This window comes from Heptranchias perlo, unplaced genomic scaffold (assembly GCF_035084215.1).
Source record: "Heptranchias perlo isolate sHepPer1 unplaced genomic scaffold, sHepPer1.hap1 HAP1_SCAFFOLD_138, whole genome shotgun sequence".
NCBI classification, from domain to species: Eukaryota; Metazoa; Chordata; class Chondrichthyes; order Hexanchiformes; family Hexanchidae; genus Heptranchias; species Heptranchias perlo.
In genome coordinates, this window is record NW_027138624.1 from 567,225 (window position 1) to 590,623 (window position 23,399).

At 43.7% G+C, this 23,399-nt stretch overlaps 8 non-coding genes across 8 annotated transcripts; 4 read left to right on the plus strand and 4 right to left on the minus strand.

Annotated features, from left to right (window-relative positions):
- Positions 1 to 1,063: 1,063 nt before the first annotated feature.
- Positions 1,064 to 1,137, plus strand: trnav-uac (transfer RNA valine (anticodon UAC)). Its single transcript has one exon. It is a non-coding gene; the product is annotated as a tRNA-Val (tRNA).
- An 8,204-nt stretch (positions 1,138 to 9,341) lies between these two features.
- trnav-uac (transfer RNA valine (anticodon UAC)) lies at positions 9,342 to 9,414 on the minus strand. The gene has a single exon. It is a non-coding gene; the product is annotated as a tRNA-Val (tRNA).
- A 1,132-nt stretch (positions 9,415 to 10,546) lies between these two features.
- Positions 10,547 to 10,619, plus strand: trnan-auu (transfer RNA asparagine (anticodon AUU)). Its single transcript has one exon. It is a non-coding gene; the product is annotated as a tRNA-Asn (tRNA).
- A 78-nt stretch (positions 10,620 to 10,697) lies between these two features.
- Positions 10,698 to 10,780, plus strand: trnal-cag (transfer RNA leucine (anticodon CAG)). Its single transcript has one exon. It is a non-coding gene; the product is annotated as a tRNA-Leu (tRNA).
- Positions 10,781 to 15,188: 4,408 nt separating this feature from the next.
- Positions 15,189 to 15,276, minus strand: trnap-cgg (transfer RNA proline (anticodon CGG)). Its single transcript is given in 2 exon segments — positions 15,189 to 15,224; positions 15,241 to 15,276. It is a non-coding gene; the product is annotated as a tRNA-Pro (tRNA).
- A 2,856-nt stretch (positions 15,277 to 18,132) lies between these two features.
- On the plus strand, positions 18,133 to 18,206 carry trnan-guu (transfer RNA asparagine (anticodon GUU)). Its single transcript has one exon. It is a non-coding gene; the product is annotated as a tRNA-Asn (tRNA).
- Positions 18,207 to 21,416: 3,210 nt separating this feature from the next.
- Positions 21,417 to 21,499, minus strand: trnal-cag (transfer RNA leucine (anticodon CAG)). Its single transcript has one exon. It is a non-coding gene; the product is annotated as a tRNA-Leu (tRNA).
- Positions 21,500 to 21,577: 78 nt separating this feature from the next.
- Positions 21,578 to 21,650, minus strand: trnak-cuu (transfer RNA lysine (anticodon CUU)). Its single transcript has one exon. It is a non-coding gene; the product is annotated as a tRNA-Lys (tRNA).
- Between the last annotated feature and the right edge of the window lie 1,749 nt (positions 21,651 to 23,399).

A 23,399-nucleotide genomic window follows, 5' to 3' on the forward strand; every position in this document is an offset into this window, starting at 1 on the left:
ATTAAGTAGTGTGGATGCGACTACTTAATGGAAAGTTGCAAAGGGACATTGATAGATTAAGTGAGTGGGCAAAACTATGGCAGATGGAGTTCAATGTGGGGTAATCCACTTTGGACCGATGGTCAGGGTATTTTCCAAATGGTAAGAAGCTCGGAACTGTGGAGATGAAGAGAGAATTAACGGTTCATTTACAAAAATTAGTAAAAGCTAACGGACGGGTCCAAAAATAATTTAAAAGGCTAACGGAATGTTAGCCTTTATCTCAGGGGGCTGGAATATAAAGAAGTGGAAGTTATGTTCCAGTTATATGAAGCTCTGGTTAGACTGCGTCTGGAGTAACTGCGTTCAGTTTTGGGCACTGAACCTCAGGAAGGATAGATTGGCCTTGGAGGGGGTGCAAAGCAGATTCACCAGAATGTTACCAGGGCTAAAAAGGTTAAATTATGAGGACAGGCTGCATAGACTGCGCTCGTATTCCCTCGAGTATGGAAGATTGAGGGGCGGTCTGAGCGAGGTGTTTAAATAATTCGATAGAATAGAGAGAGAGAATCAATTTCCTCTGTGGAATCAAGAACGAGGGGGACATAACCTTAAAATTAGAACCATGCCATTCAGGTTCGAAATCAGGAAGCACTTTTTTACACAAAGGGCAGTAGAAGTCTGAAACTCTGTCCCCCAAAAGGTTGTGGATGCTGGGGGTCAATTGAAGCTTTCAAGACTGAGATCGATCGATTTTTGTTGGGTAAGGGTATCGAGGGATAGGGAGCAAAGGCGGTTAAATGGATTTCAGTTACAGATCACCTGTGATCGAATTGAAGGGCGGAACAGCTTCAAGGGGCTGAATGGCCTCCTCCTGATCCCAGTGGAAATGTTGAGAATATGCTTTGTTGAGGCTGTGACGTCAGGGTCAACCCCTGTCCAAACAAGGCAGGCCACATTTGGGAGTTTAATAACTTTGAAATGAACATTTTTCTTTTGTGACTTGTGCAACTTCGATCAATTGAATAGTTATGAAAGAGAGTCAATGCAGTCATTCGAACTTCTGGCTAATGACTGAAGCAGAAGTTTCTGTAGTGTAGTGGTTATCACGTTCGCTTTACACGCGAAAGGTCCCCGGTTCAATCCCGGGCAGAATTTATTTATTTGGAGCAAATTTATTTTTTCTCTGTGAAATAGCCGGTCCTGTTAAATTTAACACAAATTCGTGGTCTCACGAGCATTGAACATTTTAAACCAACCCCTTAAAAATACACCGTGTCAAATGAGAAGGGATAAAAAGTTCATCGCACAAAATAAATTATTAAACTTTTCCAACTTCCTTCAGTCGCCTTTCATTCTGCAAAATAACGTTATCGGTTAATTAATGGTGATGAAAACAATGATTGTTTTTTTTTTCTTCTCACAGACTTTGAGTCAGTTCATGCGATTTACATAACAAGTGTTCAAAATTTACTTCCCTGATCGAGAATCGAATACGGGCCGCGGCGGTGAGAGCGCCGAATGCTAACCACTAGACCACCAGGTAATTCTATTAACAACCTTATCAGATGTAGCATGGATTTCCCTTTCTCTGTGATTCAGCTTTTAATTTGTTTTCGCTCTTGATTGCGAATATTCCCGTGATTAAATAGGAGTAAAGTACAATAGGCTCAGGAAAAGGCAACGCATCTAACTCGAAATCAGAAGGCTGCGTGTTCAAATCACGTCGGGGTCACACTTGTTCTTCGCGCTGGTTGGAGTCTGAATAATTTGGGAATTCATATTGCATTGCCTTTTTCGCAATAAACAGAACCCTGCTCTGAATTCTGCCTCACTAGTTCCCCAGTGTCAGGGAGAGAAGCGTCTGATTCCCTCATTAATTTTTTGCAAGAAACATGCGCAAACATGCTTATTAATTCAAAATCAGCCTGCACCTCCACACGCAGAGAGATAAACACAGCCAGAGAGACAGGCAAACACCGGGAAATAGAGAAACCTGTTTCTCAGAAAATTGCCTGTACCTCCACGGTCGAATGTAAGGGCTTTTGTTGTTCACTTTCGTTCCACACCTTGGAATTCAGTAGAATCTGGTACATGGTTTGTCGGACAAGGCACGGGCGCGATGGCCCGAATGGCCTGCTTCTGAGCTGTATCCTTCCACGATTCGAAACTCAGCGCCTGGGGCGAAGCCAGCAGCTGCCTCGCTGCAATAATGGACCAAATGGAAACATGTCTGCAGGCCCGGCGAATTCAGTCGGTAACACATGGTTGTGGGTTCGAATCCCACGTTGGGCGAATTCTGTTTTAAACTTTTCCGCTGCTTTCGCGAGTGAACCCTCCGCTTGCTTGACTGTCAGTGCAAGAGACGAGTCTGTGAGTGCCGCGCAGTGTGCAATGGTCAAAACTTTAAAAGGAGCAGAAGTTTATTCGGGGTTCAGATACACAAACCTCTCTGATGAGCCTGAGATTTTGTCAGAGGTTGCTGCCTCCCCTACATCTCTTGCTCTCTTACGAGGCACTTGCTCCGGTTTCAATTTACAAACTGGGTGAGTTGGTGATCGGGTGTAGGAGAGCTGGTTTGTGATCTGAGCAGGAGACTCAACGGCCCCGGGTGAGACAGAGAAAAAAATCAGTCCAGGCCCAGCCGCAATCTGTGGATGTGGAAGCAAACACGGGAGGAGTGTGCGGTGTGAGGTCCCTGTCAAACCAACTGCCCGAACAAAGCTGGCCACAGTCACAGAATCAGAATGGCTATTTCCTGAGGGTGGGGGAGAGCCGATTCACGTGGAAAAGGATCCGGACGAGAATGATCTGATTCATCAGGTTAGGGGAGGGAAATTAGGGAGCTCCTTCGGAACGTTAATTATTTGAAAATGAAGACGTTTTCCTGTGTAACTTGTGTTGTTTTGATGAATGACATTTTTGTATAAAGGCATCCGTAGAGAAGGATTGAGAGCTTTTAGGACTAGAGGGGAAACAGAGGAGATTTTTTTTTCACACCGAGGGTTGTTCCGATCTGGTAGCCACTCCCTGAAAGGGTGGTGGAAGCAGCTTTCATCGGAACTTTCAAAAGGCAATTGGACAGGTACTTTTAGAGGACTGATTTGCAAGGTTACGGGGAAAACGCTGTTTTTTTGGACGAAATTTGACAGCTCTTTCAAAGAGTAGGCTGGTCAACACGGCTGAATGGCCTCCGTCTGTGCTGTAATATTCTCTGATTCCATTCCATGATTTTAGTGTGGGACAGGACAGGTGTTGTTTAAAGAGAAGTGAAACTGTCCCAATCAGAGCAGAGAGAGGTGAGTGGTCAGTTCCCCTCTGTCCAGTATAAATCACCAGCGGTTTTTTGCGGTGTAGTGGTTACCAGTTCGCTTTACACGCGAACGGCCCTTGCAATTTAAGTTGCAATTGCTGTTTACATTCTATATTAATGACTGAGATGAGGGGACCGAGTGTAATGTATCCAAGTTTGCTGCTGATACAAAGGTAGGTGGGAAAGTAAGCCGTGAGGAGGACGCAAAGGGAGGTGGACAGGTTAAGTGATTCGGTAAGAAGGTGGCAGTTGTAGTAAAAGGTGGGAAAATGTGAAATTGTCCACTTTGGTTGGAATAATCGAAAAGCAGAATACTTTTTAAAAGGTGAGAGTCCAATATATGTTGGTATTCAGAGGGAGTTGTGTAATTTAAGTGAGGTGTACAAAATTATGAAGGGCCAAGATGGAGTGGATGGGATGGACCTATTTACCTTAGCAGGAAGGTCAATAACAAGGGGGGCATAGATTTAAAGTGATTGGTGGAAGGATTCGAGGGGAGCTGAGGAGAATTATTTTTACCCAGAGGGTGGCAGGAGTCTGGAACTGACTGCCTGAAAGGATGGTAGAGGCAGAATCCCTCGTTACATTTAAATAATACTTGGAGATGCACCTGAAGTGGCGTAACCAAAAAGGCAACGGACCGAGCGCTGGAAAGTAGGATTCGGCTGAGTGGCGCATTTTCGGCCGGCGCAGACATGATGGGCCGAATGGCCTCCTTCTGTGTCGAACATTTGCTGTGATTCTCCAAAATTGGCATTTGTTTTTTGTAACAGCAAGTCCTCTGATCAGGAATCGAACCAAGGCTGTGGCAGTGAGAGCGCCGAATCCTAACCACGACACCACCAGAAAACACATGTCAGGTTTCTAAATATATCTGGGAGTGTTTGTATTAGGTTCAAATAATATTTCTGGTTTTGTGACTCTGTTCGTTGCAAATGTATTTACATATACCTGTATTATTTATTTATTTATTGGGGTGTATATATTCTGAAGCTACTTTTGGCGCTGATAAGAGTCTGTATAATTCCGCAATTCATGCTTTAGTTGCGTTTTCACTGGTTCCCCAGTGTCAGGGAGGGAAGTGTCTGATGCGCTCTTTTATTTAATGTTACGAACAGAAGACAAACACTCGTATTCGTTCAAAATCAACCTGCAGATGGACACACACACACAGATAAACACAGCCAATGATATGGACGTTATCTTGGGATTGCTACACATGGACACCCAGGGGCGAGTTTACTGCAATGACAGACAAGAGTGGTTGGGTTTCTCAGGCCCGGCTCGCTCAGTCGGTAGAGCATAACACTCTTAATCTCAGAATCGTGGATTCGAGCTCCCCGTTGGGCGAATTCGCTTTTAAACTTTTAATGTTCCTTTCAGGGGCGAACCCCAGCTCTGACTCCACCTCCGACATCCCGTGCAGTGTCACCGCGCACATTGTGGCCGCGCCCGGGCTGATTTCTCTCTCTCTCACCCGGGACCGCTGAGTCTGCTGTACCGTGATCACCAACTCACCCAGTTTGTGAATTTGAACCGGAACAGGTGTCTCGCAAAGGGCAAGAGAAGTAGGGAAGGCTGCAACCTCTGACAAAATCTCATTCCCATTAGAGATTTGTGTATCTGAACCGCAAACACTTTCTGCACCTTTTAAAAGTTTTGACGTTCACTGCACAGGACGCAGCACCAAGAGGCTCGTCTCTTACACATCAGTGATGCGTAGGGCCGTTTTCACTCGTAAAACAGCTATTGTCATATTGTGATATTGTCTTAGACTCCCTCACCAGCGGAAAGGGTTTGTCTATCTACCTTTCAAAATCATAAAAAGCCTTCTATATTCCAAGGGATACAAGTATGTAACCGCTCCTCATAATTTAATCCTTCGAGCCCTGCTAACATTCTGGTAAATCTGGGCTGTGCTCCTTCCAAGGCCAATATACCCTTTTAGCGTAAAAGGGAATAAAACTGGAAATGAGCGTCACTGAGGATCAGTTTTCTCTCACTCAAAGTTATCTGTTTAGTGAAGTAAAAGATGCAGCTTGTCAAGAATAAGGGAGCAGCCACTGTCGCCCTTTTGGCACGAGAAAAAATCTCCTCCGTGGAAGTTTATGGAGAGCAAGTTTCAACACAATGTTTACACTCGGGAACCTTTCGCATGTGAAGCAAATGCGATAACCGCGACACTACGGAAAGCGCTGCAATCTCATTAAAAACAATGGGGAACTGACTTAGTCTCCTGTCTCTGTTCTGACTTGGAATGTGTTGCTTCTCCGTCCAGCAAAACTTAATATGTTACAACACAGAAGGAGATCATTCGGCCCATCGTGCCTGTGCTAGTTCTTTGAAAGAGCTATCCAAGATGTCTCACCACCATAAGCTTTTTCCTCATAAGCCCTGCAAATTGTTTTCCTTTTCAAGTATTTATCCAATCCCGTTTTGAAAATTACTATTGAATCTGCTTCCACCGGTCTTTCAGGCAGCGCATTCCAGATCATAACAACTCGCTGCGTAAATTATGTTCCCCCATGTCGCCTCAGGCTCTTTTGCCAATTACCTTAAATCTGTGTCCTCTGGTTACCGACCCTTCTGCAACTGAAAACAGTTTCTCCTTATTTGCTCTGTCAAAACCTTTCATTATTTTGAACAACTCTTTCAAATCTCCCCTTAAACTTCTGTGCTTTCAGGGGATAATCCCAGATTCTCCAGTCTCACCACATAACTAAAGTGCCTCATCCCTGTTACCATTCCAGTAAATCTCCTCTGCACCCTCTACAAGGCCTTGACATCTTTCCTAAAGTGCGGTGCTCAGAATTGAATACAATGCTCCAGCTGCAGTCTAACCAGTGTTTTATAAACGTTTAGCATAACTGTGCTGCTTTTGTACTCTATGCCTCTATTATTAAAGTTCATTTCACCAGGCTTTCTATGTCCTCCTGAAGTCTGATACGATCCACCACATTGTTTACTACATTCCCGAGATTCGTGTCATCTGCAATCTTTCAAATTATACCCTGTATACTCATGTCCAGGTCATTAATGTATGTATCAAAAATGAAAACGTTTTGCAGTGTGACTTGTGTGATTTTAAACCTAATTTATACAACATCTTCTCATAATTTAACTTATTGCACCCTGGTAACAATCTGGTGAATTTTTGCTGCCATCCTTCCAAGGCCAATATATCCTTTCAGATTAAAAGGGTATAAACTTGAAATAAGCCTCACTGTGGATCAGTTTTCGCTCATTCAAAGTTATCTGTTGAGTGAAATAAAAGAAAGCGCTTTTAAAGAATAAGGAAGCATCCACTATCGCCCATTTTGACAAGTCTATTTTGTGGCACTTTATCAACCGTCTTTTGAAAGGCCATTTACACAACATCAACCACATTGCCCTCATCAGCCCTCTCTGTCAATTCATCACGAAACTCAATCACGATTTGCCTTTAATAAATCCAAAGTGGCTTTCCTGTCCAAATGACTATTAATTTTGTCCCAGATTATCATTTCTAAAACCTTCCCACCATCGTGGTTAAACTGACTGGCCTCTCGTTGTTGGGTTTATCTTTACACCCTTTTTTGAACAAGGGTGTAACATCTGCAATTCTCCAGTTCTGTGGCAGAAAACCCTGTATCTAAGGAGGATTGAAAGATTATGGCCAGGACCTCTGCAATTTACACCCTTACTTCCCTCAGCAACCTAGCATGCATCCCATTCGGACCGGGTGACTTATCTACTTTAAGTACAGCCAGCCTTTCTACGATCTCCTCTTTATCAATTTTCACTCCATCCAGTATCTCAACTACCTCCCCATTTAATGTGATTTACTGTGATTAGGCAGCATTTTCTACCTCGGTAAAGACAGATGCAAAATACTCATTTAGATCCTCAGCCATGCCCTGTGCCTTCATGTGTAGATCTCCTTTTTGGTCCCTAATCGTTCTTACCCCTCCTCTCACTACCAGTTTGCTATTTATATGCCTATAGACGACTTGTAATGACTTGATGAAGGGATCGAGTGTAATGTCTCCAGGTTTGTTGAAGATACAAATCTAGGTGGGAAAGTAAGCTGTGAAGAGGACACAAAGAGTCTACAAAGGGATACAGACAGGTTAAGCGTGTGGGCAAGAATGTGGCAGATGGAGTATAATGTGGGGAAATGTAAGGTTATTCACTTTGGTAGGAAGAACAGAGAACTGAATATTTTTGAAATGGTGAGAAACTATGAAATGTTGATGTCCAGAGAAACTTGGGTGTCCTGGACACCTGAACTCCAGGTTGTGCTAACCTAGTATAATCATCCAAAACCTGATGACGGAGAAAGTCTAAAAAAAACTAAGACAATAAACAACCCTTGGTGGTTTCTGAGAGTCAGTAAAGTGGGATGGTTTACGACCATGAGTTAAGATCAGTGGTGCTTACGTACAGAACAATGCAGCCGAATCGTATAAAGATAGGGCATGCTCCCTTCTCAAATGTTAGAGCTCTCAATAGGGGATAGTCAGAAGTCCATTTCCACAGGCAGTCCGCAAAGGTCAGGTCTGATCTACCTGGATTCGCAGACAGTCCAGGTTGTGTTGATTGCTTGTCATTAATGTAATCTGTAGACAGTTGTATTATAATAATAATACTGTTGAATGTAATGTTGAAGACACCTGTCGTGCAACTCTGTTGTAATCAGTCTATTAAAATTGCTATTTTGTAACCACTCGGGCTAATTTCAAGCGGAAGTTATTGTTGATGGATTAACAATGCATAGTTGCGACAGTAACGGGAGAAATCCGCAAACAAACATTCACTTTAAATAGAAGCATCACACCCATAATTTATATTTTCACACGTTCATTTTTGCAGTTCTCACCAAAGTCCAAACATCGAAAGTCCACGTGTTTTTCAGAAGATTCCCATCCTGTTATGTATTTTGAGCAGTTTCCGACATGTATAAACATCACACCCATAGTTTATATTTTCATACGTTCTTTTTTGCAGTTCTAATCGAAGTCTAAACACGGAAAGTCTAAATGTTTTTCAGAAGATCCCCTCCTGTTATGTACCTTGAGCAGTTTCCCACATCCATTTCCTGTGATGTGATAATTCTGGGTGCAGGATGAATGGAATTGGATTTGCTGCAGTCCGCTGACAGCAGGCGATGGAAGCGAGCGCCATGCTGCCGCTGACAGGTGACGGCGACTTCTGATGCTGCCTGACATCCGGTGGGAGTGGGCGGGGATTTGAAAGCCAACCCATTCCACCAATCTCGGAGCTCTAAAGCGGTGCTTGACAAACATTGATAGAAACAAACACGCAATGTACCATCCAGGCCTCGTAGAGCAACGATAGCGCGTCTGACTCCGGATCAGAAGGTTGCGTGTTCAAATCACGTCGGGGTCGCAGTTTTTTCCCTGAGAGCCGGTTTGAACAATTCTGCAATTCAAGTTTTCTTTGCGTCTTCACAATTAACAGAACCCTGCTCGAAAGTCTGCCTCTGGCCGGGAGGGAAGCACCTGATGACCTCATTTATTTAATGCAAATAACAGAAGACAAACACACATCTTCGTTCAAAAACCACCCTGCAGGTGGACACATAGTGAGATAAACACAGGGCAGAGATGCAGACAGTATCCGGAAACATCGGGAAAGAGACAACAGAAATAGATTGAGCGCTTTGTTATCAGAAAATTGTCTGAACCTCCACGGTCAATGAAAGGGCTTTTGTTGGCCGGTTTCCCATTGCACCGGAGAATTCGGGAGAACTTGGTGGATGGTTGGTTCGTATTCCATTGTCCCCCACCATTGGAAAAGGTTTGTCCATCCCACCCGACTAACTCCTTTCAAAAGCCACTATTTCCAAAGCCAATACATCCTTCCAGATGAGAAGGGAATAAAACTTGAAAAGAGCGTCACTGTGGATCAGTTTTCTCTCACTCAAAATTATCTGTTTAATGAAGTAAAATATGCAGGTGACAAGGAATACGGCAACAGCCACTGTCTCCCTTTTTGGCAGGAGAAGAAAATCGATCTGTCTGTTTGTGGAGACCAAGTTCCAACATAATGTTTCCGCCCGGGATCGAACTGGGGACCTTTCGCGTGTAAAGCGAACGTGATAACCACTACACTACGGAAACCGATGGCATGGTATGTAACACAATGGGTAGCTGAATGGTGTGCTCTCTCTGCTCGTACTTGGAATGTGTTCTTTCCATTGCAGCTGGAGACACAGACAGTGGCTGCTCCCCCTTAACTTTAAAAACTCTCAGGGTAGTGGGTTTGAGCCCCACGTTGGGCGAGTACCGTTTTAAACTTTTATGCTGCTTCCACCCGCCCCCCTCCGTCTCACCGCACACGATGGGGCCGCGCCCGGGCTGAATCGCTCCAATCAGGTTTCCGCCCCTGTCGCAGCATGAAATTGTCCTTCTCAATGTCACAAATGATACCCGATGTGACTCCAACCATGATAAACTATCACTCCTCATCCTTCTCAAATACAATATCTCACCGAGCTGTTATGCTGTTCGACTCGTTTCCTCTCTCTGCTCTTATTTGGAATGTGTTGCTTTTCCATCTGACAACACTTAGTATCATGGTATTATGTTAGTCCACAAGAGGAGATCATTCGGCCCATCGTGCCTGTGCCGGGTCAAACACACGTATTCGTTCAAAATAAGTTCAGAGACAGATTGAGTGTTTTTTTTATCAGAAAATTGCCTGAACCCCCACAGTCCACAGCTTTCCTCCCCGCTATCAACCACACGGCCTACTTTTATGTCAACCGCAAATTTCTCAATCATGCCCCCTACGCTTAAGTCTAAATCGTGAATGTACACCACAAAAAGCAAAGGACCAAGTACCGAGCCCTGCGACACCCCACTGGAAACAGCCTTCCAGCCGCAAAAACACCCGTTGACCATTACCCTTTGCTTTCTACCACTCAGCTAATTTTGGATCCAACAAGCCACATTCCCTTGGATCCCATGGGCCTTTACTTTTTCGACCAATCTGCAATGTGGGAATTTTTCAAAAGCCTTGCTACAATCCATGTAGACTACATCAATTGCGCTACCCTCATCGATCCTCCTTGTCATCTCCTCGAAAAATTCAATTCGGTTAGTTGGACACGACCTCCCCTCAACAAATCCATGCTGACTGCCCTTGATTGGTCCGTGCCTTTCGAAGTGACAGTTGATCCTGTCCCTCATTTGAAATGGTGTCTTTCTCCTGCTTGCTGCAATAACAGATAAGGCGGTTATTAGTACTCAGGCCTGGCTAGCTCAGTTGGTAGAACATGAGACTATTAATCTCAGAATCGTGTGTTCGAGCCCCACATTAGGCGAGGACCATTTTTAAGTTTCATGCTGCTATCACTGGCCAACAGTGCAGAAATAATGCAGAATAAAGCATGGTATCGGTAGTCAGAATAGCCGAGCGGTCTAAGGCGCTGCGTTCAGGTTGCAGTCTCTTCTGGAGGCGTGGGTTCGAATCCCACTTCTGACATTGCTGATTTTTACCAAGACGTGGAAATATTTTATTTGTGGATTGGGATGCAGATGATTTTTCTGCCAAGTTGATTTGCTCCTCCCACAAAAGCAACTGGCTTTGTCATGCATATGTGACTTGAGAAGTTTTGAATGGTGAAATGTTTGACATATTAATGACCGGGACAAAGAAATAGAACAGCAGTGGGAAACATTTAAAACGATGATCGATAGAGTCCAGGAGAAATATATCCCACGACAAAGCAAGAAAAAACTAGCCAGAAATGATACAACAGGGATGAATAAAGAAATAAGGACAAAATTGAAACTAAAGAAAAAGGCACACACGAGATAATAAAGGAGAGAGGGGAATGTGAAAAGACTGGGAAATAAGTCTAAAGAACGATTGGAAAGGCAAAAAGGAATATCAAAAAAGCGAAGTATTCTGGACACATCAACAGCCAAAGAAAATGTAGGATTGGAATAGGGCCACTAAGGGATACACATGACAAACTCACAGGCAATGACAGCGAAATGGCAGAAATATTAAATAATCATTTTGCTTCAGTATTTACCAGGGAGACTAATATTGTGGGCATGACAGGAGAAGAAGAGATCAAAAAAATATAAAGACATTTAAGATCGAAAGGGGGGAGATAATTCATAAACTAATCAAAGCTGGAGAGGAAATTTCCTGTTAGGAGCCGAACCACAGTTTCAAACCGCTCAGCCACGCTAATTTCCGTATTACTGTTCAGGAGCTCAGTTCACAGGGACACGATTACTGCGCTCCATTTAGAGAGGCTTAGTGACAGGTGGAAATTGACCTATTCATAGAATCATAGAATAGGACAGCGCCATTCGGATGCCATTCGGCCCATCGTGCCTGTGCCAGCTCTCTGAAAGTGCTGTCCAGTTAGTCCCACTCGCCTGCTGTTTCCCCATAACACTGAACATGTTTCCATCCAAGCTTTTATCCAATTCCCTTTTGAATACTGTGAGTTAAGAAAAACAATATTGAAAGGGGTGCTGGGGCCTCTGCAGCGTCGATGTAGAGTGTGTGATGATTGAAGTTATCAAGATGGTTGCTTTACACATGGTATGATGTGCAATCATCCTGAAATATCTTCAATATCCAATACAAATTGAATTGCAAATCTGACGGACAAACACTGGAAAACAAGTCACGAGTGAACGCAAATCATCTGGGACCCGTTTTCAGCCTCACCACACTTCAAATAAAGTGAAATAACTTTGCATTGAAAAGATTTGGAACTTGCATCTGTACCTTTATCTGTTCCATTTCTTAAAGTTGCTGGCGTCTGATGATGAACACGCCTCTGCTCCCTCCATTGAACAAGAAAGGAGGTGTTTGACGTTGACGGGACCTGTTGGTTCTGAGCTCATTCTTTGCATTGAGTGGGTTCGCGTCCTTCAACTTTAGCCCAGCGGTGAACTTCGCAGCAAACAAGTTCGACACCGTCTCACCGCGGACGCTGACTGCCATGTTTATTGTAAACAATTTTACAACACCAAGTTATAGTCCAGCAATTTTATTTTAAATTCACAAGCTTTCGGAGGCTTCCTCCTTCCTCAGGTGAACGTTTGTTGGAAATGACAAACGTTTCCAACAAACGTTCACCTGAGGAAGGAGGAAGCCTCCGAAAGCTTGTGAATTTAAAATAAAATTGCTGGACTATAACTTGGTGTTGTAAAATTGTTTACAATTGTCAACACCAATCCATCACCGGCATCTCCACATCATGCCATGTTTATTGTTATTTCTTTCAGACCTAAATAAATAGTGACCGTGATTTTAAATTTGCACTCAGTGATTTTTAGGTAGTCTCCTTTCAGTGTTTCAAAGGCGACCCCCAATTTATGATAGTCCGGCCATTTCACCAGCCGTGTTGAAAACAAAACATGTCTCTGCTTTTCGCGTCTTTTTTCGAAAGGCAAAAAATATATTTCCCGTGACCTCTGAAGGATGGACAAGTACAGTTCAGAAAGCAGAAGCAAGTTCACCGAGCTTAAATCGTCTGACCACGTTAAAGGCGATATATACAGATATATATATATATATATATATACACAAGTAGTTGCTGTCTGTTTCTGTGGTTGTCTTTTTTCTGTGTGTGTCCATCTGCAGGTCGATTTTGAATCAATACCAGTGTTCGTGTCAGTTTGTTGCATGAAATAAATGAGGGTATCAGGCGCTCCCCTCCCTGCCACTGGGTACGTACTGAGTCAGGGTTCAGACCAAACTTCGGTTTTGTTTTGTGTGAAAAAGCAATTGAAACCTTCATTCGGGAATTATCCAGTCTCATGTGAGCGGTGAAAGAAACAGTGACCCCGATGTGATGTGAACACGCAGCCTTTTGATCTGGAGTCAGACCTTTGCGCCACGCACTCTGAAGACAGGATCCTGGATGTTATTATATTTTTTGAATGTTTCTCAAACACCGTTTCAAATATTGGTTAAATAGATCGGGCTTATCAAATCTCCGCCAGATCCCACCGGGAATGAGACAGTCTTGGAAGCAGCCTTCACCCCGAATATCACGCTGGCATTCATCGCCTGCTCTCAGCGGACTGCATGAACAGGGCTGGGAGATATGGACTTTGTTCACATCATTCAGCAATGTGAATCGTTAAATATTTAATCATTTTTAATGGGGACAAGGTTTCAAAACGTTCCCGCCCGGTTTTGACCCGGGGACCTTTTGCTTTCTCGGCAAACGTGATAACCACTACACTACGGAAAATTGATGCTTCAAGCTCTGTGATATGGATATAACCCCTCAGCCAAACTAATTTCCGTATTACTGTCCAGGAGCTCATTTCACAGGGATACATTTACTGCGCTGTATTTAGGAAGGCTGCAGAGAAGGATCGGTGGCGATTGAGTGTTTTCTTGCTCGAAACATCAGCCTTTACGGTTAACAGCCGAACGCGCTTACCGATTGCGCCACAGAGACCAACCGGTGTGGCTGCTTGCAAGATACACGAAAGCAGCGTGTCACCTGGCCAAAGTTTCTGATGCAGCCACAGAAATGTAGTTGTCCATTATCAGTGTTACTTTTCCAGAAATAAAGGAAGGAACATTGTTTGTGGAAACATGGAAACGGTCTGATCTCGCTCACAGCATCGATATCACCGCCAACCAGCTCTCCTGCAACCGGCGCGCTAATCGCTGCTTTGTCTGTTACTTATTAGCACTGCGGGAGAGCCTTCGTCACACGGATTGCAGCGGTTCAACAAGGCGGCTCACCACCACCTTCTCAAGGGTAATTAGGGATGGGCAATAAATAGCGGCCTCGCCAGCGACACCCACATCCCATTAACGAATAAAAAAAAAATATTAATTTCAGATTCTGCATCAGTTTGAGGTGCTGTATTGGATTAAGCTGTTGTATTTGTTTGAGGTACTTTATTGCTTTGAGATACTGTATTAGATTGAGATGCTGTATTAGTTTGAGGTATTAATTTATGTTTCAGGTTCTGTATCGGTTTGAGGTACTGTATTAGCTTGAGGTACCGTATTAGTTTGAGGTACTGTTTTAATTTGAGAAGCTCTATCAGTTTGAGGTGTTATATTAGTTTGGGGTATCTGTATTGTAAGGAAAGAGTTAGTCTTTATATTGAATTAATGTTAACCTTTACCATTTGCCTCTTAAGTAAGGAAGTATAAATCTCTGTTGGGAGAATGAAACTACAATCGTAAGACAGATTTGCTTCATTTTATATGCATCCATATGTTTAATATAGAGACGAGTAGATTCTGAAGTCCAGAAACTCTTGGATCGGAGCTGATATCATAATACTCATAAGTTTAATTATCCTTTTGATATAAACAATTCTCTGACAATCATAACAAGGCCTTTAAATCATTCAGAGCTGGTGTGTATGTGTGTCAGACAGCATTGTGTGCTATTCGTCTTACCAGCTTCACAGGGAAGCAGGAGAGGTGTGAGATATGTATGATAGCTACGTATCATTCCAAGCTGATGCAGCGGGAAAGGGCTGCACTGGTGAGAGACAAACACCATTCTGCTCTCTGGTCAATGGGCAAGGCCATATGTTTTAACTAACAAGTTCCAAAGTTATAGTTATAATTAATGCCAAAAGCAGAACACCTGGCTGTGCGGAAGGAGCCTGCTTGCACCACAAGGCGACATCTCGTGGAGGAGTGTAGTTCGGTGATGAGGGAAGTGATACTCTGATGACATCGAAAATTCTGGAAACCCTCAGCAGGTCAGGCAGAATCTGTGGAGAGAGTAACAGAGTTAATGTTTCAGGTCAATGACCTTTCATCAGAACCACGTTGGGCAGTTGTGTTTGGGAATAGTATGAAACATTGGAATTGTTTCACTCATGTGGGGTGATTTGGGTCCTTTTCTGTCTTTGGAAGTTGAAGAGTAAAATAAGGGCTCGTCCGGGATTTGAACCCGGGACCTCTCACATATTTGGACAGACAACCCCGAAGCGAGAATCATACCCCTAGACCAACGAGCCCGTTGACAAAAACCAATGCATTCAAGAGCCAGCCGTCGTAAAACCCTTTTTGTTGGCTATCCTTGATAAGCAATTATGAGGACAGGTTGCAAAGACCAGACTTGCATTCCCTTGAGTGCAGAATATTCAGGGGTGATCTAATTGAGGTGTTTGGATTATTAAAGGATTTGACAGGGCAGATAGAGACTATTTCCTCTGGTGGGGAGAGTCCAGAACAAGGGGGCATAACCTTAAAATTAGAGCTGGGCCGTTCAGGGTTGATGTCAGGAAGCACTTCTTCACACAAAGGGGAGTGGAATTCTGGAACTCTCTCCCTCAAAAAGCAGTTGAGGCTGGGGGTCAATTGAAAATTTAAAAACTGAGATTGATAGATTTTGGGGCTAATTCGGGAGTTTAATGACTTTGACATTTTTTCCCTGTGACTTGGACAGTTTCGATCGATGAAATATTCGTGAAAAGAGTCAGTGCAAAGAGAGTCAACAGTTCATGTTTTCCCGAGACACTTCCTTCAGAGCGAAGAACGAAAAGTTTCTCATTTCCTTAGTGCAGCGGTTATCATGTTCACCAGTTACACGCAGAAAGTCCCCGATTTAACCTCGGAGGGAAGCATGTTGTTGGGACTTGCTCCCCATCAACCTTCAGGGTCGAGTTTGTTCATGCATGAAAGGGGCTACAAACCTTTTTAAATTTAACAACGGCTACACCAGATTCCTGGTATAATAAGCACTAAACACTTTTAAGCAGACTCCTAAAATACAGTATGTAAAACGGGAAGGGATAAAAGTTCATGACATACAAAACACAAAGATTTATTGACGTTTTAATTGTCACTTGGCAAACAAGTTAGCATTTCCTTCAGTGTGCAACAGAACGTATTAATGGTGATAAAAAAAACATTAAATGTCTCACAGACTTGAATTATTTTTGTGCAATGAACTATTCCCAACCACAAGGGAACACTGCATCAAACATATATATTTAAGTATATAATAAGTATATATAATATATATATATATATATAATCTATGCCATCAGTAGACCTCGTGGTGAAACGGTAGCGCGTCTGACTCTGGATTCTGAAGGCTGCGTATTTAAATCATGTCGAAATCACTACTTCTTATACCATTCATATCAGCCTGGATAATTTCTGAATCACTGCTTTTTAATAATAAACGAAACTTTGCTCACTCGTTCATTTTTCATTGCTCCCTGTCATTGATAATTGAAATGAAATATTAATCTAGCTAAGCCGGAGAACAAAATATTAAACAAGCGAAACAAATACTGAGCAAAATTATTTGCAATGTTTGGGGGGAAGTGCAGCTGAAAAGCAGAAGATCTGAATGGAATGATCAATGATTGAGCGGAATACATTGCTCGACTTGTTACTCGATTGCCTTCTTGCACAGCACCTCACAAACCCGTGACCTCAACCACCTAGAAGGACAAAGGCAGCAAGTACATGGGAATAACACCACCTGCACGTTCCCCTCCAAGTCACACACCATCCCGACTTGGAAATATATCGGCCGTTCCTTCATCGCCGTTGGATCCTGGAAGTCCCTACCTAACAACACTGAGGGAGAACCTTCACCACACGGACTGCAGCGGTTCAAGAAGACGGCTCACCACCACCTTCTCAAGGGCAATTAGATTTGGGCAATAAATTCTGGCCTTGCCAGCGACACCCACATCCCATGAACGAATACAAAAAAATCTGTGCTCCTCCAATTCTGGCCTCTTGCGCATCCCCGATTTAAATCGCTCCACCATTGGCGGCTGTGCCTTCAGCAACCTAAGCTCTGGAAATGCCTCCTTAAACCTCTCCGCCTCTCTCTCCTTTAACAAATACCTTAAAACCTACCTCTTCGACTAAGCTTTTGGTCACCTGTCCCAATATCTCCTTATGTGGCTTAGTGTCAAATTTTGTTCAATAACGCTCCCGTGAAGCACCTTGTGACGTTTTACTACGTTAAAGGCGCTAGACAAATGCAGGCTGTGTCCTCTGGTTATCGACCCTCCTGCCAATGGAAACAGCTTCTCCCCATCCATTCTATCAAAATCCCCTCATAATTTTGAATACCTCTATTAAATTTCCCCTTAACCTTTTTTTGCTCGAAGGAGAACAATCCCAGATTGTCCAGTCTCTCCAAATAACCCATCCCTGGACACGATTCAAGGCGGAGGTTTGCAACCAGGTTTGCAAATTATTGCCAGTCGGGAGCTTGACAAATCGAAAGGAACCGAAATGACAAACAGCTTTGTGAATCTATAGATACGCTTTGGGAAACGGAATTGGAGGCGAATAAAGGACTGACCAGACAGGCGGACAAGATGCAGCTGAGTCGGCATGTCCCCCTGGAACAGTTACTCTGATGTTGTGGGTGAAATTAAGAGGTCGGAGCCATTTAAAGCGCTCCCAGTTACTGCAGATCAGGGATCAAAACCTGACATCAGCGTCAGGACACTTAGAATACTTTTCCTTTATTTGTTCATGGGATGTGGGCGTCGCTGGCGAGGCCGGCATTTATTGCCCATCCCGAATTGCCCTTGAGAAGGTGGTGGTGAGCCGCCTTCTTGAACCGCTGCAGTCCGTGTGGTGAAGGTTCTCCCACAGTGTGACTGAGGAACAGACAAAGCACCGGTGGGCGCGCCGGTTGCAGGAGAGCTGGTTGTCGGGTGATATCGATGCTGTGAGCGAGACCACACCGTTTCCATTCCACAAACAATGTCCCATCCGTTGTTTCTGGAAAAGTAACACTGATAGTTGTCAATTGCATTTCTGTGGCTGCAACATGTAACTTTGGCTCGGTGACACGCTGCTTTTGTGTATCTTGCAAGCATAAGCATTAGGCGGTCTCTGTGGCGCAATCGGTTAGCGCGTTTGGCTGTTAACCGAAAGGTTGGTGGTTCGAGCCCACCCAGAGACGAAAATCGCACCTTTTTCTTCCCACTTTCGGATTCATTGTCTCATTCTGATTGCCCTGAAGCCGGTGCCAGGTTTTCATTCCTGATCTGCAGTAACTGGGAGCACTTGAAATGGCTCCGATCTCTTAATCTCATTTCAAGTTTTCTGATGTGTGATTTGGCTCCAAGAAAACAATCTGTGAACAATGTCATCTGAGCATGCCTGATTCGCTGTCGTTCAAACTGCGGTCGGATATCAGGCACATGAAAAACAGTGAAATGTTTGTGTGAGCGCGGTGCTCTGGGATTCCCTGCCTGACCATCTCCACCGATCCTTCTCTGCAGCCTTCCGAAATACAGCGCAGTAAATGTATCCCTGTGAAATCAGTTTGGCTGAGGGGTTATATCCCTAACACGGAAGTGCAAGCATCAGGTTTCTGTAGTGTAGAGGTTATCACGTTTGCCTTAACACGCGAAAGGGCTCTCGTTCAAAACCGGGCGGAAACCTTTTGAAACCTTGTTCCCATTAAAAATGAGTAAATATTTAACGATTCACACCGCTGATTAAATGTGAACAAAGTCCATAACTCCCAGCCCTGTTATTGCAGCCCGCTGAGAGCAGGCGATGAAAGACCCGTGATATTGGGGGTGAAGGCTGCTTCCAACACTGTCCCACACCCGGTGGGACCTGGCGGAAATTTGATAATTCCTATCTATTCAACCAAGGTGGGACAAATGAAACGGTCGTTTGAGAAACATTCATATGTATAATAACATCCAGGATCCTGTCTTCAGAGTGCGTGGCGCATTGGTCTGACTCCAGATCAAAAGTCTGCGTGTTCAAATCACATCGGGGTCACTGTTTCTTTCACTTCTCACATGAGACTGGATAATTCCCGAATAAAGGTTTTAATTGCTTTTTTACAAAAAAAAAACAGATGTTTGGTCTAAACCCTGACTCACTACCTACCCAGTGGCTGGGAGGGGAGCGCCTGATACCCTCATTTATTTCATGCAACAAACTGACACGAATACTGGTATCGATTCAAAATCGCCCTGCAGATGGACACACCCAGAAAAAAGACAACCACAGAAACAGACAGCAACTACTTGCATATATATATATATATATATATATATATATATATATATATAGCGCCTTTAACGTGGTCAGACGATTTAAGCTCGATGAACTTGGTTCAGCTTTCTGAAATGCACTTGTCCATCCTTCAGAGGTCACGGGAAATAATTTTTTTGTCTTTCAAAAAAAGTCACGAAAAGCAGAGACATGTTTTGTTTTCAACACAGCTGGTGAAATGGCCGGACGATCATAAATTAGGAGTCGCCTTTGAAACATTTAAAGGCGACTACCTAAAAGTCACTTGGTGCAAATTTAAAATCACGGTCACTATTTATTTATGTGAGGAATCTTACAACATCAGGTTACAGTCCAACAATTTTATTTTAAAATCACAAGCTTTCGGAGATTATCTCCTTCGTCAGGTGAGTGAGTGAATGAGAGGTTCTCAAATCGCATATCTTATATTAGGCTGGGACACCATCACACCAATCAAAGGTGTCGTTGGTGTTCAGACAGGTTAAACACAGAAAACGGTAGGTCCCAGTATACTGAATACACAATGGGTCAAATTACACAGAAAGAGAGAAAGAGACCCGAAAGGCAGAGAGAGAGATAGAGAGAGAGAGAATGTCTGAAAGAAATAACAATAAACATGTCAATCAGCGGCCGCGGTGAGATGGTGTCGAAAATGTTAGCTGTGAAGTTCACCGCTGGGCTAAAGTTGACGCCGTTTAAAAGAAGCGAACCCACTCAATGCAAAGGATGAGCTCATAACGAACAGGTCCCGTCAACGTCAAACACCGCCTTTCTTGTTCAATAGAGGGAGCAGAGGCGTGTACAGCATCAGATGCCAGCAACTTTAAGAAATGGAACAGATAAAGGCACAGATGCAAGTTCCAAATCTTTTCAATGCAAAGTTATTTCACTTTACTTAAAGTGCCGTGAGGCTGAAAACGGGTCCCAGATGATTTGCGTTCACTCGTGACTTGTTTTCCAATGTTTCTCCATCAGGTTTGCAATTCAATTTGTATTGGATATTGAAGATATTTCAGGATGATTGCACAACATACCATGTGTAAAGCAACCATCTTGATAACTTCAATCATCACACACTCCACATCGACGCTGCAGAGGCCCCAGCACCCCTTTCAATATTGTTTTTCTGAACTCAGAGTTTTCAAAAGGGAATTGGATAAACGCTTGGATGGAAACATTTTCAGGGCTATGGGGAAACAGCAGGCGAGTGGGACTAACTGTACTGCTCTTTCGGAGAGCTGGCACAGGCACGAGGGGACGAATGGCATCCGAATGGCGCTTTCTTATTCTATGATTCCATTAATAGATTAATTTCCGCGTTTCACTGAGCCTCCTTGAATGGAGCGCAGTAAATGTGTCCCTGTGAAATGAGCTCCTGAACAGTAATACGGAAATTAGCGTGGCTGAGCGGTTTGAAATTCTGGTTCGGCTCCTTTCAGGCAATTTCCTCTCTAAGTTTGATTAGTTTATCAATTATCTCCCCCCTTTGGAGCTTAAATGTCTTTAAATATTTTTTGATGTCTTCTTCTACTGTCATGCCCGCAATACTCGTCTCCCTGGTAAATACTGAAGCAAAGAGATTATTTAATATTTCTGCCATTTCGCTGTCATTGCCTGTGAGTTTGTCGTGTGTATCCCTTCGTGGCCCTATTCCTGTCCTAAACTTTTTTTGGCTGTTGATGTGTCTCGAATACTTTGCTTTTTTTGATATTCCTTTCTGCCTTTCTAATAGTTCTTTAGACTTCTTTCCCAGTCTTATCACATTCCCCTCTCTCCTTTATTGTCTAGTGTGTGCCTTTTTCTTCAGTTTCAATTTTGCCCTTGTTTCTTTATTCATCTCTGGTGTGTCATTTCTGGCTGGTTTGTTCTTGCTTTTTAGTGGGATATATTTCTCCTGGACTCTATTGATCACCGTTTTAAATGTTTCCCACTGTTGTTCTATTTCTTTGTCCAGGTCATTAATATGTCAAACATTTCACCGTTTGAAACTTCTCAAGTCACATTTCCATCACAAAGCCAGTTGCTTTTGTGGGAGGAGTAAATCAACTTGGTCGAAAAATCAGCTGCAGCCCAATCCACCAATAAAATATTTTCACGTCTTCGTAAAAATAAGCAATGTCAGAAGTGGGATTCGAACCCAGGCCTCCAGAAGAGACTGCGACCTGAACGCAGCGCCTTAGACCGCTCGGCCATCCTGATTACTAATTTAACGTTTCATTCTGCATCAATTCTGCACCGTTGGCCAGTGAACGCAACATAAAAGTTTAAAATGATACTCGCCCAACGTGGGGCTCGAACCCACGACCCTGAGATTAAGAGTCTCATACTCCACCGACTGAGCGAGCCGGGTCGGAGCACTCTGTATCGCCTTATCTATTATTGCAGCCAGCAGGAGAAAGACTCCATTTCAAATTTTTGGAATCAATTCTGAGGGACAGGATCAACTGTCACTTCGAAAGGCACGGACGAATCAAGGACAGTCAGCATGGATTTGTTAAGGGGAGGTCGTGTCTGACTAACCTGATTGAATTTTTCGAGGAGGTGACAAGGAGGATCGATGAGGCTTTTGAAACATTCGCACATGGCAGATTGGTCGAAAAAGTAAAGGCCCATGGGATCCAAGGGAATGTGGCTTGTTGGATCCAAAATTGGCTCAGTGGCAGGAAGCAAAGGGTAATGGTCGATGGGTGTTTTTGCGGCTGGAAGGCTGTTTCCAGTGGGGTGTTGCAGGGCTCGGTACTTGGTCCTTTGATTTTTGTGGGATACATTAACGATTTGGACTTAAACGTAGGGGGCATGATGAAGAAATTTGCGGGTGACACAAAAATAGGCCGTGTGGTTGATATCGAGGTGGAAAGCTGTCGACTGTCGGGGTTCAGGCAATTTTCTGATAACAAAGCACTCAATCTATTCCTGAACGAATTTTGAACGAAAATGTGCGTTTGACCCGGCACAGGCACGACGGGCCGAATGATCTCCTCTTGTGGACTAACATGATACGATGATACTAAGTGTTGTCAGACGGAAAAGCAACACATTCCAAATAAGAGCAGAGAGAGGAAACTAGTCTAACAGCATAACAGCACGGTGAGATATTGTATTTGAGAAGGATGAGGAGGGATAGTTTATCATGGTTGTAGTCACATAGGGTATCATTTGTGACTTTGACAAGGACCATTTCATGCTGCGACAGGGGCGGAAACCTAATTGGAGAGATTCAGCCCGGGCGCGGCCCCATCGTGCGCGGTGAGACAGAGGGGGGTGGGGGAAGTGTCAGAGCTGGAGCTCACCAGTGGAAGCAGCATAAAAGTTTAAAACGGTACTCGCCCAACGTGGGCTCAAACCCACCACCCTGAGAGTTTTTAAAGCAAAGGGGGAACATCCACTGTCTGTATCTCTTGCTGCACTTGAAACAACACATTCCAACTGCGAGCAGAGAGAGAACATCATTCAGTTGCCCATTGTTTAATGAAATATTATCCATTTCCGTAGTGTAGCGGTTATCACGTCTGCTTTATACGCAAAAAGTCCCCAGTTCGATTCCGGGCAGGAGTGTTATGTTGGAACTTGGTCTCCATAAACATCCACATCGATTTTCTTCTCCTGCCAAAAAGGGAGACAGTGGCTGTTCCCTGATTCTTTGGAAGGTGCATCTTTGACTTCATTGAACAGTTCACTTTGAGTGAGAGAAAACTGATCCACAGTGACGCTCTTTTCAAGTTTTATTCCCTTTTAATCTGGAAGGATACATTTGCTTTGGACAGAGTGGCTTTTGAAACGAGTTGTCGGGTGGGATCGACAAACCTTTTCCGCTGGTGGGGTCAAGGGAACCTAACCAAATATCCACCAAGTTCTCCCGAATTATCCGGTTCAATGGGAAACCGACCAACAAAAGCCCTTTCATTGACCGTGGAGGTTCAGACAATTTTCTGATAACAAAGCGCTCAATCTATTTCTCTTGTCCACTTCCCGATGTTTCCGGATACTGTCTGCATCTCTGCCCTGTGATTATCTCACTCCGTGTCCACCTGCAGGGTGGTTTTTGAACGAAGACGTGTGTTTGTCTTCTGTTCGTGACAAAGTCAGTGCGGTTTGACGT